At 35.8% G+C, this 13,922-nt stretch overlaps 1 pseudogene; it reads right to left on the bottom strand.

Annotated features, from left to right (window-relative positions):
* Window positions 1-227: 227 nt before the first annotated feature.
* LOC121100490 lies at window positions 228-12,908 on the bottom strand (annotated as a pseudogene).
* Between the last annotated feature and the right edge of the window lie 1,014 nt (window positions 12,909-13,922).

Below are 13,922 nucleotides of genomic sequence, written 5' to 3'. Positions count from 1 at the left end.
AAAGAAGGACTTTGGATTGTCATTTGATTGTGTGTGTGTGTGTGTGTGTGTGTGTGTGTGTGTGTGTGTTTGTATGCGTGTGCGTGTGTTTAAGAAAACTTGGCACTGTGCAGATGTCTCGTACTGATATTTTGTATTTATTATATTCTTTACTCATTATAATTCAGTTCCTCATTCATTTTCTGTATTTCTTTTGTAACGTACACATTATTTACTTTTCAGTAAGTTTAAATCCTTGATGAGTATGGCATCGCATGGATTCTGTGGCCAATGGCTTTAGCAGGAAGGTTGCTTGGGAATTTGGCAAGAACCATGCCACTGTTCCCATGAGCATGAGTTCCTGTTCCTCAGCTTACTGTGGTTTTGTTTGGTTTGCCTCCAGGAGTCACTGTGTTGTTCTTTGCTTTGTATACATAAGTACATCTCTTGCCTGGATAGAATTCTGTTTCATCTTGAGCAGAAACACCTTCAATTTTAAGAAGAGCTATGTGCTCCCTCTGGTTCTAGAGACCCTTGCTTGTAGCCAGCAAAAATGGCCTTGGACCACAGCCTTCTAGACTTATTTGTTCTGTTCCCAGCAGGCCTCAACAGGTTCGAAGATGGAGGAAAGAGAAGGAGCCATTTTTTGTATTTCTTTGAAATATATTTATTTAGTGATGAGATATATCTAAATGGTAAATAAAAAACAAAACTTGGAATAAATTTTGATTTTCCTAAAAAATAAATAACATTGACGTAGGTACAGGGCTTAAAAGGGAGAAACAAAGCTTTAATCTTTGGGAGAATTTAAAGTGTTCATATATTTGTAATATATTTAATAATATAAACAATGAATTATAACTGAAAACATTTAGAATCATGCCTTAATTAACAGAGTATGTTTTCTGAAATTTTTCAATTTTCTGTTTTCCCTTCGGTTAGCTAGCTTAATTTTATTATATTCGAAGCTCTCTACCATACTCATATTACAAGACTGGGCAGAAAAAAGTGATTTACTAAAACAGTGATGAGGAGATATAAACTTAATAATGAAAGGAGTTATGTCTTCTCATTTCTACAAGACTCCACTGAACATTGCCCTAAGGTAGATATGTAGGTAGAAGAATATCTGTATTCATTGTGATTATTATAACTACTATATTTAGTACATATTTATCTTGGAACTTGCACACATATATACGTACATACATATACGTATATTGATTTTGTATGTAGAATAATATGTTTTCATGTTTAATCATATTGGTAACAGGTACCTCAAAAGCAAATAGGTAAACAGCTAATTGAAGTTATATTTTAAAATCTTACAATTTAATAAAAAACTTGGATGAGCAGAAAAAACAGCAAATACGGATTTGATAATTAATGCATTTTTTTAAACAATAGAAGAACCAATAATCCAGCTATTTAAATTTCGAAGTTAAGTGTTGAAATAAAATGTATCAGGCATTTAGGTGTACCTCATCCTTCATGGGAGAGAATAAATTAAATTTAAAAAATACGGTTTGAAAAATTCAAGTGAGTATTGATATGTGTAAGTAATATCTTTGTATAACCTAACCTTTGATGAAAGTGGACATATTTTTAATGATTTACATTATAATTATTTCAAACATATTTCGATTATACCTTGCTAGTGGCCTTTAAGGGTTATTTTTTTCCTGGCTTCCCTTCAAGTAAAATGTAATTTTTATCAATGCAATAAATCATTTTTAAAGCAATTAATTCTTTTGCATTTTTGTAGCTGCTAGAGAAATATTATTTGAGCAGAATGTCAGCCAATTCACAACAATATTCATAATTTTCTTGGGACATGAGTTATAGATATGGGCTTACCTAAAATGAATGTATGGTGTCTCGTGATAGCTGGGTAGTATCTCCACTGGAACCCCTGTTTACTAAGTAAGCTATTATTTGAAATAACATTTCCTCGTTATCTCAGGATAACACTGTAAATTATATGTATTATTCGGAATACTAAACAAATATTTTCAGGAGCTCATCAAGCACCTGACTTACAGCTCTGAAATTGTCCCAGTGTTACTCCGAGAACAAATCCTGTTTGTGTATATATTATGAAATTAGACTATACCAAACCCAGAAGGCAGATACAATCATTCTTTGAACTGTACAATAAATCCTGCTGCTCTGGAAAGTTTGAAAGCCTATTTGCATGTGGCAGAGGTAATGAAATGCATCTTAATAGACTTAAACATGCAGCTTTAATAAGTATCAACCAAATATAACCATTTCCTGGGTGTGATCAAGTAGGCTTCTAACATTCAGCTTTGTTTCTTTAGTTAGCTCTTGTTTATTTTTCCTAGTTGCACAGCAGCAAATATGAAGCATTAGATTTGTCAATGAATTGAGCTTCAAAATTATTATCTTGTGGAAATAAACAAGAATCACTTATTTAGTGAGCAAATATATGCTTAATAAAAGATATATTATGCTAAGCTTTTCAGAAGACCTGCTGTTAGTTTGATAAGTGAAAATACCCCCTTTCCCAAGTCTCTGTAATCTCAGAAACAAAAAATGAAATGGAATCTGTGTTCCAAGGGGGGTTTGCATGATTACCTATAATTACAGAAAGTTCTTCTTGCCGTAACAGCTCTATCTATGGATCGACATCTGTGCTTGAAAAGTTTTTCTTTTAACAGAAGTTGACATTGGGAAATATGTATTTTCTTCTTTGCAATTTTTCTGGAGAGTTTTAGAACTTCCGATAGAACCACTGAGAAAATACTCCCTTACTCCACAGCAGACGAAGGGCAGTTTGAAAATTAGTATTCTGGCCTCACTCGTCCTATTGCCGTTGGAAACCTTTATCTGAACAGGAGGAAATCCTGCCCCCACTTCAGAAATGGAGCTGGCAGAAGGTTTAACTTAGAATCTTTGTATGCCTATTTGTTCTAAATATTGCTTGAAAAGCCTAAACACAATGGCATAAATAAAAATAAACGTCCTTCAGAATAACAGGGACATCATGTTCATCACACCTGGATTCATTCTCATCACAGCTGATGTGTAGAGGAATGATTAGAAATCATATAGACACTGATGAGGAGTGAGAGGAAGTTATTTAAAATTCTGCTGCACCTTGTGCTCAAAATATCTCCATCGGCATATAGTCACTCTTGTAAACAATTTAGGAAACCATGTTTTTTTAGACTGAAAAAGCTTAATTTTATGAATATTTTAGATACATTTAGCCAGATTGAAATTTTTAAAGAACCGCAAGCATAACATTTCCTTCTCTACCTTATAACAGGTGTAACTGCAAAAAAGTCAACGAAAAAAAAAAGATCCACAAATGTTTCCTAGAAAGTGTAGCTTTTTCTTATGCAAAGACAACTCTCGTGTTGGTCCATCGTTGTTTTAGAGCGTTGCAGTAATAATTAGGACATAAGTCTGTTTTTTTTAATGGTTTATCTAGATATTTATCATATTTTACACCTATAAAACCAAAACTCAGCCCAAGGAAACCACCCTGAAAATGCGTTTAAAACCCCTGTTTTATAGAAGATGTTTCAACATCAGCATGTGTGTGTTTGATGGTAAAGTGTGAAACACAGTATCCAGCAGGTAAGAAGGTGCATATAGGCAGTTGCCTGGTTAACTATCATTTCTTAGACATAGTCAAGGTTAGTTTTTATCCAGACATCAAGATCATGACCTGACTTCACCCAATTTTAAACATTTCCTTTTTAATATCAACTAAATGTGAATTACATCAGAATTACATATTATTGGTCAATAAATAATAACAAATTATGAATTAATGAGAGAGAATAACGTACAAGTTAATTAGCTAAGCAGTATAGGTTTGCAAATAATTTATACCTGTACGTAATCAATACTGGTTGGACTCCTTTTGTTAATCACTAATCCTTTCATGATTAATGAATAAACTCTGAGCTGGAGGTTCTTATGAGGGAAAATCTTCTCTATTTTATTCTCTTACTATTCTGCAAGCTGGCCATCCCCTTCTGCTGGTAGAAATGCATCTGATGTTTGTAATGTATGTTGTGAAATCTTTTTTTTTGAGTATAATGGTGGATCCTGTCACAATCTTTCTGTATTTCTTAAGTCTCTCTTCTATGTTCTTCTTAATAAAAAGGCCTAACTGGGCTGCTGATGTTGCTACTATACTGATCTTTTTGCCATCCTGTTTCTGACTTTTCCATTAGTACGATAGACCTTCTGTAATATTGCTGACTAAGAGGCATGCTGCCCTGTCTCACCTGGATACCGCAATTTGTCTTCTTGTTTGTGACCTTTGAATTTTCAATACTAGAATGATACGAACTGACTTCAGTTTCTCTGTTGTACACTGACTTCTAAGTTACTCTATGACCAGTGTGTCCATCTGCCTAAACATAGTTCTCTTGTCTCCTCTTGAGATGTGTGGTTCCAGGGTCAATGGCTTTCTTATTTTTCTAGTTTCGAAGACCATTTTATGTAGAATCTTTCCGGAGCCCCACTGGTCAGATTGACTTAGGAAAAAGCTGCATTTCTCTACAAAGTCTCTTTGAACATGTCTAAGTAACATAACTCAGTATTTCTCAAAGTGTGTTCCAAAGATTACTCATTTTAATGCTGTAATAATCATATAACAATGTAGAGCATATTAATTGCATAATTTTTTCTGTAGTTACACAATTTTGTAAAATGCTACATTAAAACAAGTTAATCAGGACATTTTATCATAGGATTTCTCACTGATTTCAAAAATCTTAAATTCTTAGTGAATATCTAGAAACTTTTCCATGAAGAATACCATGCATTTTGTGAAACAGACTTTGAGAAATGCTGGTGTAATGTTTTTCTTGCTCTCCCCACTCCTAGGAGTGACACAAAGAGGATTTAAATATAGCCTGTTTTATCCAGCCTGTTCTTCCATCCTTAGATTGAAGAGGATGTTCTAGGAATGAGACATGATGGAAAATTAATCCCATTACATATGAACATTATCTTCTATTTTGGAGCTTAATCTCTGTCTTTCTTTATCAGCCACCATGCATTACTTCATATCCTGTCCTCTTTAATCACTTTCTTAATTTGCTTGGGTGGATGTGTCCATTCCAAATAGACCATATGTATTTTTGAGAAGTCCTTGCACTAATTACATTTCCATCTTGCAGCATTTCACAAGTACAAAGTAAATGTTTAAGTTAAAAACTTAATACTAAGTATTAATATTTTACATAATAAATATTATTAAAAAGAAATAATTACTGAGTTATACTTTCCTTGATGTAAAAATCCTTTTTGTTTTTTTTGCATTTTAAAGACTCTGTATCCTTCGATCATCTAAATCCCTCTTGAGCTTTTGGGGAGAGTAACTGAGTATTATCTGTTAAAGTTTTGATAATGTGGGATTCTGAAAATAACCAAATAACAGGCTTACCCTCTGACATTAAGAATTATGAAACTGGACAAAATAAATAAGGCAACTATTTTAAATATTAGATGAAATTTTGTATAAGACTATGATCCTTAAGAGAAAAGGAGTTCAGAAAATAAGCTCCACATTTGTTCTGCTTTTGGCCTGGAGGCATTTCTCAAACTTTGGGCGAGGAAGTGGAGCCCAAGTAGAAGTCAGTCGTTTCACTGGATGGAGGAAACTGATCAGTCCGGGCTGCTGGGGCAGCTGTAATTGCCAGGGAAGTTATCAGCAAGATATCACAGAGAATGGTCCAGAAACTAGCATAAGGATACCTCCAATCTTTGAATGAACTCTAAGCTGTCATGCACATTTCAAGATTTTAAGAGGCCGGCTACCAGGGGCTATGAGCTGAACAAATATTCTGTGTATTAAACAGTGATGGGGGAGACTGGAACTCTGAATGTGTAGAGTGGAGAAACCCTGAAGAATATAGCAACCATTTATTCAAGACTCCAAAGAGACTACACTAGAGGGTAGTTCTTGTTCATGTTTTTGGCCCCCAGTTGGGGTCACACAGGAAATATCTTGTCAGTATGTCCAGCCACCTCCATGCTCTGAATTCCCAGATCACTTTTAGAGGATGAGAAAATAACAGCAAGGACGTGCCAGAGCAGTGAGGTGGATCAGCCTCACGCGCCGAAACTCTGGTGTACCATTTTTGTCACACCAGATCTGTACGTTTCTCTCTACTCTTTTACTATGCAATTTGCTCTTCTAGTCAATAATAGGAACAAGATTCTTGATAATCATATTTGGCTTCTCCTTCTTTCTTACCCAAGTCAAATCATTTCTTAAGTCCTATTGATTTCATTTCCTTCATACATTTCAGTTGTCACTTTTTCTGCATGTGTCCTGAATAGGGAATCACTAATACATAGATTATGAAAAGAGCCTTATACCTCTGAACAACCAGTGGATCAAAGACGAAATCAAAGAAGAAATAAAAAATATCTTTTTTTTTTTTTAAGATTTTATTTATTTATTTGACAGAGATAGAGACAGCCAGCCAGAGAGGGAACACAAGCAGGGGGAGTGGGAGAGGAAGAAGCAGGCTCACAGCAGAAGAGCCCAGTGTGGGGCTCGATCCCATCACGCCGGGATCACGCCCTGAGCCAAAGGCAGACGCCCAACCGCTGTGCCACCCAGGCGCCCCGAAATAAAAAATATCTTAACATAAACAAAAATGGAAACAACATGCCAACACTTAGGAAATGCAACAAAAGCAGTTCTCGGAGGGAAGTTTATAGCAATTCCTACATTAAGGGGGAAAAAAAGATCTTAAAGTAAATTTACACCTCAAGGAACTACAAAAAGAAGAAGAAAACTAAGTCCAATGTTAGCAGAAGGAGGGAAATTACAAAGGTCAGAGCATAAGTAAATGAAATAGAGACCAGAAAAATAATAGAAAAGATCAATGAAACTGAACACTGGTTTTTGAAAAGATAAAATCAACAAGCCTTTAGCTAGACTAAGAAAAAAAGAGAAAAGACTCAAAATCAGAAGTGAAAGAGGAAACACACAAGTACAAAAAAATCATACAGTCTGGGAACAGTTATATGCCAACAAATTAGATAACTAGAAGAAATGCATGCATTTCTAAAAACAGACAACCTACCAAGACTCTATCATGAAGAAGTAGGAAACCTGAACAGATCAGTGAGTAAGGAGATTGAATCACTAATCAAATTCTTTCAACAGAGAAAAGCGCAGGACTAGATGGTTTCGTGGGTGAATTCTACCAAGAATCAGCACAAAGCCTTCTCAAATGCCTCTGAAAAATTGAAGAGGAGGGAACACACCCATACTCATTTTGTGAGGCTAGCATTATGCTGATACCAAAGCCAGGTGAAGATATTACAAGAAAAATAAAATTATAGGCCAATATCCCTGATATATACAGATGCAAACATTCTCAACAGAATATTAGCAGCCAAATTCAGCAGCACATTTAAAGGATCATCCCCCCACGATCAATGTGATTTATCCTTGGAATGTAAGGATTGTTCGATATATGCAAACCAATAAATATGGAGTGAGGTCATGAAAATGGAGGAATAGGAAACTATACGCTGTTCCCCCACAAAGACCCTCAATTAGACAACTATCTACAGACAAAAATAGCTCTGGGAGAGCTCCAGAGTCCACTTAAGAAACTTGAACAACACAGTGGAACAAGAAATCCAGAGAATAACTGGACAAAAAGATAAGGAGCAGTTTTATTTTGCTTGTACCATCCCATTTCTTAGGCTGGCACTGCCCAGCACCAAGAAAGAATTCTTTGGTTGAAAAGAGCTTCGTTCTCCAGAAACAGAGAATAAGGTGAGCAACAACTTTCCCAGCCTTTTGGGGCAGTGCGTGAAGGACCTGCTTCAGTTTCATCCCACCCAAAGACAAGCAAAGCTGAGATATATAGGGATGGCTTGGAATAAGGAAAAAGGGCAGAGGCTACCAGTATCAGCCACACAGTGGGAGTGGGCTGCTGTGTGAGTGCAGGTTGCCAGCCTAGATCCCAGCAGCTGAACCCTGCGCTGCTGTGCATGTGCTCAGGGCTAGCCCCTCTAGCTGGTCACCTGCATTATTGACAACAGCCAAAACATGGATACAACCTTCGTGTTCACTGACGGTTGAACTTGAACGGATGAAGAAAATGTGAGATTAGATAAGTAGGTAGGTAGGTAGGTAGATATTATTCAGCTATTAAGGAAATAAATCCTGGCATTTGCAAGAACATGGATAAACCTTGAGGGTATTGTGCTAAGTGAAAAAAGACAGAGAAAGACAAATAATGTATGATTTCACTTATATGTGGAATCTAAAGAGCCAAACTTGTATAAACTGAATCAAATGGTGGTTGCCAAGGGCTGGGGGGAAATGTGGAGATGTTGATCACGGGTTATCAACTTCCCATTATAAGACGAATACATTTTGGGGATCTACTGTACAGTATGGTGACTATAGTTAACAATAATGTATTCTTGAAAACTAAGAGAGTAGATCTTAAATGTTTTCATGTACACACACGGGCAATTATGTGAGGTGATGGGGATATACCAAATCATTACATTGTACATCTTAAGCTTACACAATGTTGTAGGCCAGTTATATCTGAATGAAGATGGGGGAGGATAAAAGGAAAGAGCACTATAATAGAATTTCCTTATTTCAGAATTGTTGCCATTTTCAACCGTTTTCAACATTTTAACCAGAAAGATTATTTTGGAAATACAAATATACTTGCTTAAAATCCTATTATGTTCCCTCAGTGATCCACAATGAAAAGTATACATTTCCAAGAACGTCCTTCAAGATGCCTCATGACACAGAGCCAGCCTAACTGTCCAACTTTTTCTGTTGGTACACCTTAATATTTCTTCTCCAACAATACCCAGCTCTGAAATGTTATTGTTTCTGTCCCTCTGTGTCTCTCTGTTCAAAAGCCCAGAAGCAGCTCCATCTGCCCAGAAAGCCTTCCTCATGCCCTATCCCTTCGGCCAGGCTATCTTCTCTCTGTTTTCTAATATTCAATTCATGTTTTACCTTCTCTGGAATGTCTTTCTTTTGACATCACATATACCATATGCTGTATTAAACAAGTGAACCGAAACCTTTGTCTCTCAGTTTCTTCACAAGTAAAATGGAAATGACAGTAATGAGGATAAATTAATGAATTAGTAATTATAAGGCATGTGCCTTGAGAAGGGAACTGTACCTATTTTGAATCAGATTTTCACATGCTGAAAATAGTAAAAAACTTCCTCTGGGCATTCAATTAAAAAAAAAAAACTTTGCTAGTTTAATGAGAAGATGGGCACCTAGGCATAGGTTGAAAGTGCCAATCAGCTTTAGAATATTGTGGTATTTACTCCATTTAAGTTTGTCCAGAATTTGGCAGAACCAAGGATATAATTGATGTATTTGTTTGGGGATTAGTTACCCTTTACTAATGAAATTACTCTAAATTTGCATTTTCTCTTCCTTTTCAAATTTCATAAATCTCCTATCACAATGTAGTTACTTAGTTTTGTCAGATGATCAGGATTTATCCTCTTATTGTATTTGCCATTTTGGTATTTTGTATATCACATTTCTTGGGTCTCACATTCCCAGGACAACCTCATAATTCCTGTTATTTGTATATAGTAATAAACAGTAGATCTTTCGTGGCTAATCACTTTGAGGTCCCCAGTAATGCTAAAGAATTTTTTTTTTTTACCTTACTGAAAGGAACCGTGTAGTAATTTATTTTTTCTGTAATTATTTGACAACGGTGAACGTTGTAGACATTCTCATTGGTAATAGAAGCCTTTAACCATAATTATCTGAGTCATTGCACTTGCACAGGTGAGATACAGGAGCCTGCTTTCAGGTAAAGGGATTTCACCTGGTTACAAGTTCATTGACTCACTCAGGAGATGCCCTATCCTCCCCTCTCTGAAGTGACTTTACACAAGGGAGGGTTAGATCTATCTTTGCTTCTCATAGAAGAATTGACATTATCTGCAAGTTATTTTATTCTTTTCAAGCCTATTTTGATAGATTCTCGTAATTATTTTCCTTTTCATAAAGATTGAATCCTGCACTGAATTCACTCACACTCAGAGTTATGGCTCAATTGGTTGGTTCTACTCATTTTTCTTCTATAAATCAGTGGAAATTTTGTGATTTCTAATGAACATTAGACCAGTAATGAACATTAAACTAGTAGAATTAGATTAAAATGTCCTAAAGAATTTAGGGATTTCCCCACACTTTTTTTTTTCCTCCCCAGAAAGTACTATGGAATATATACCCAGTATAGTTGGGGTAGCAAAAGTCAAATTTGAAAAAATAGTTTTGTATTGTTGAAAACCCACTGTCTTATGGTAATGTATTTGTGAATAATGCTACCAACTTCAACTAGCTTTTAGCTACCTTAGAATCTCTATGAAGGGGTCTTAGAGACTAAAGAGTAGTATGTAGGTGATGGGTCCTTTGTTTTTGCTTCCCTTGACGTGGTAGTTCCAATATATTTGTGTATATGTACACGCATACATATATATGTTCATTATTTGCCATGTTTTGTTTCTAGAAAGCTTACATGAATGCAGCCATTTAATACTACTTGTATGGTTCATTTTACCAATGAAGAAATAAGTCAGTCTGTGGCGGATTGGAGCATAGACATAGGTCTCTGTTATCCTAGTCCAGAATGTTTTCAGCCACACATATTTCTGATAGCATTATCCTTAGCAAGAAGGGCCAACTTATATTTTTGTGACATTATAATTATCCTAGGATAACAATGGGCAGCGTGGTACCTTTCCTTTGACAATATGTTGAGTGGTATTTACCAAAAGAAAGCTTTATGAAGAACAAGAGGACAAGAATATGTTGAATCACCAGTTGCCATAATCCATATTGTTACAATGTATCCTTAGGACATTGCCTCATGCTGTTACCCAGAAAACTTGAGCACCATCAGCAACTCTGGATTAACGTACCTACTCAGCTGACATCCCTGTACCACCCTGGATTGCATTAGGGTGTTTTAGGTCCATAGGACATATAATTTCTGGTGTTGAATAATGAGTGATTATGAATGTTAAGTTGGGTTTATCTTGCCACCTTTGACTTCATGCTCAGCTTGTGGCTTGACAGTTTCTAGGGCCCTTATTGGTTTTCCCAACTTTAAATGAGGACTGTTCACGATTCAAGAAATTTCTGTGTTTGGTCTAGGCAAAAAATGAGGTTTCAGCCAGCTTTTTGGTTAGTCAGGTTTTATCAAAGCAAAGAAGTTCTCATATTCTTAAGATCTTCACATTTGGGGTACTCAGGGCTATGCTTATTCTTGTCACTCTACCAAAGACAGTGTCTCTGATTCATGGTCACCTGCGCAAAAGTCCAGTTGGCATTCCATTTCCAGCTCTCTGATTAAGGTTGATGTTACTTTGCACATATAGAAAGTGGCAGATCTTTCGAGTCAGTTTATTCCCATCAAGCACTGGTGGTAGTGCATAGGAACGTTGCACAGAGTTATAAAGGGTATGGACTTAGAGAGGTCACCTTACTGAAACAGAGTTGAAAAATTAATTGTCCAGAGAGCTGATGCTGTTCTTCTCTATTAATGAGGGTCACATTTGTATTAACCCTTGCCATCCATTCATTTCCTGAGGGTTTCTAGAATAAAGCTATTTCATCAACTAAATACTAGATTCCAGGGCTAATTTGATCAGCATGTGTATTTTTCATCTTCCTTAACATTGCTGATTTCCTTTCCTTTTTTTTTTTTTTTTTAAATTATGGTCTTCTAAAAGGCTTTGTGATCAGTTTGGATTTCTTTCAAAGGATTAGCTATGGTATCTGAACATAATTCTGTGAAAGCCTATGCCATCTTTTTGTGTTTTGAAGGGTGAACGTGTGTTGTTGTTGCAAATCAAATAATGGTAAGGCTTTGTCTTATTGAGTGCAATTTATGTAATCTGTTTTAATAGATAACAGGGATTATATGGTCAAATGAACTCTTTGATCCCCAACCCTCATCTTAACCCCTTTTGTAACTAGAAATTTGAAATACTACATCTTAAGCAGTGAAATTATTCCTTCAGAATAATTCTATTGGATCTATACAAGGAAACAAAACTTGAGTTTAAAATGAGCAAATAGCTTCAACTTTGTATGCTGGGGGTGTTAGGGAGGGTGGAGGGATATTGTGCCTAGTGTGGTGAAAAAAACATGAGCATTTTGGTGAAAAAAACATGAGCATTTTTATTTTTTTAAAAAAAATTTAATTAAAATTTTAAACAGTTTTATTTATTTATTCATGAGAGACAGAGAGAGAGAGAGAGAGAGAGGCAGAGGCAGAGGGAGAAGCAGACTCCCTGTGCAGGGAGCCCAATGCAAGACTCAGTCCCAGGACCCAGGGGTCATGACCTGAGCCGAAGGCAGATGCTTAACCAACTGAGCCACTCAGATGCCCAGGCATTTTTAAATTAAAAAAAAAAAAATGTAGACTTGAGTCCCAACCAGGATAATCTTTGGGAGTTGATTAATCTCTCAAAGCTTTAAAGTCCTCGTCAGTAAAATGGAGTTGACAATTCCTGTATATTAGAATTGTTCAAGTATTTATTAATATATGTTGCCTTGTGCCTTCAAAGCTGAGTAAGTACTCAGTAATTGCTAGCTGCCTTCTCCTTTCTTTTCCTCAAATCTTCTTCCTTTACATCGGACATGATAGGATAGGAATGTGTTCATATTACTAAAGAATGAATCCACAGGATAATACTGCTTAGGCAAGGTAGGTTTTGTAGAAGATTCATTTAAACCTACGTCAGAACTAAGATGGCATTTGGAATGCAAAGACTTTATTCTTTGAGAATAAATATGGTTTATTACAATTATAGCAGCTTTGCTCTAACCTGTAGGCTTCCATTTGGGTTCCCATTTCATACTTTTTGTCTGAAATACAAGAGTTTGAATCCATGTTTAGCCACTTTCTGGCATATGATTTTAGACAAGTAATTTATCCTCTGCCTTGGTTTTTCTTATCTGCGCAATGTCATATAATTACAGTACCTTTCTCAATAGGGTTATATGAGGATATACTGAGATAATCCATATAAAGCACTCAACCAAGTGTCTGGTTCTTTGAAAGAAATAAATGAGAGATCACTTGTTATATTTTGTAATATGTTAACATATATTTGGTCATGTGTCTGTTTTCCTAATAGGTAAGGATTTCCTCCTGTACTAGTCACTTCTGTATCACTAGTCTTGCTAAATGAATGGTGGAGTGAATAGCAGAGAGATTATTTAGGCCAGTGCATAACCACTCCATTGAGATGTCAAACTCCAGGAGACAAGTTACAGTATGAGAAAGGATGCTAGAACTTTATTGGATGGCTATTTTGAAGAATTAATTATAAACAAGCAAAGAAGGAGGTGTCTTATTCATGATGTCCACACTCATTTTCTACAATTTCCATCTTTTATTATTTTGGTCTAGAGAGCTAATGATTGGAGCAATGGTTCAAATGATGTGTGTTAGCATAAATCCAAGGGCAGAGAATGTGAGGAATCAAATATGATTATAAAGTAATTATCCAGAGACAGGATGATTAGAACTTGCCTACCAATTATGTTTGGTATTCAGTGGTCTTTCTGTACTAATCATTAGTGCACCAGGAAACATGACTGATAGAATATCAGAATAGAATTTTTCTAAAGAGTCAGACCACATCCACCTTTTTGTACCATTTCTAGTCTAAATACCTAAGTGATTTAATGTTTACCATTGTTTAAGTGACAAAAGAGGGTTATCTTTCATTAGCAGCCATAGGTTTACAAAGGTACTGTGTGAAAGGCAATAGAAGTAAAAAGTAAAGTCTCATTTAACCATTATGTCTTTTAAGTCGGTCATGTAGGCAAAGAGAAAATATAGGTATAAAAATATAAGTATATGGACACATATCAAGACAGAAACATTTCCTAGTAAATT

The sequence above is a fragment of the Ursus maritimus genome, unplaced genomic scaffold (assembly GCF_017311325.1).
Source record: "Ursus maritimus isolate PB19 unplaced genomic scaffold, ASM1731132v1 scaffold_4, whole genome shotgun sequence".
Lineage (NCBI taxonomy): Eukaryota > Metazoa > Chordata > Mammalia > Carnivora > Ursidae > Ursus > Ursus maritimus.
Note: the sequence above shows the minus strand (reverse complement) of the source record. Positions and strands in the feature narration are given on the sequence as shown.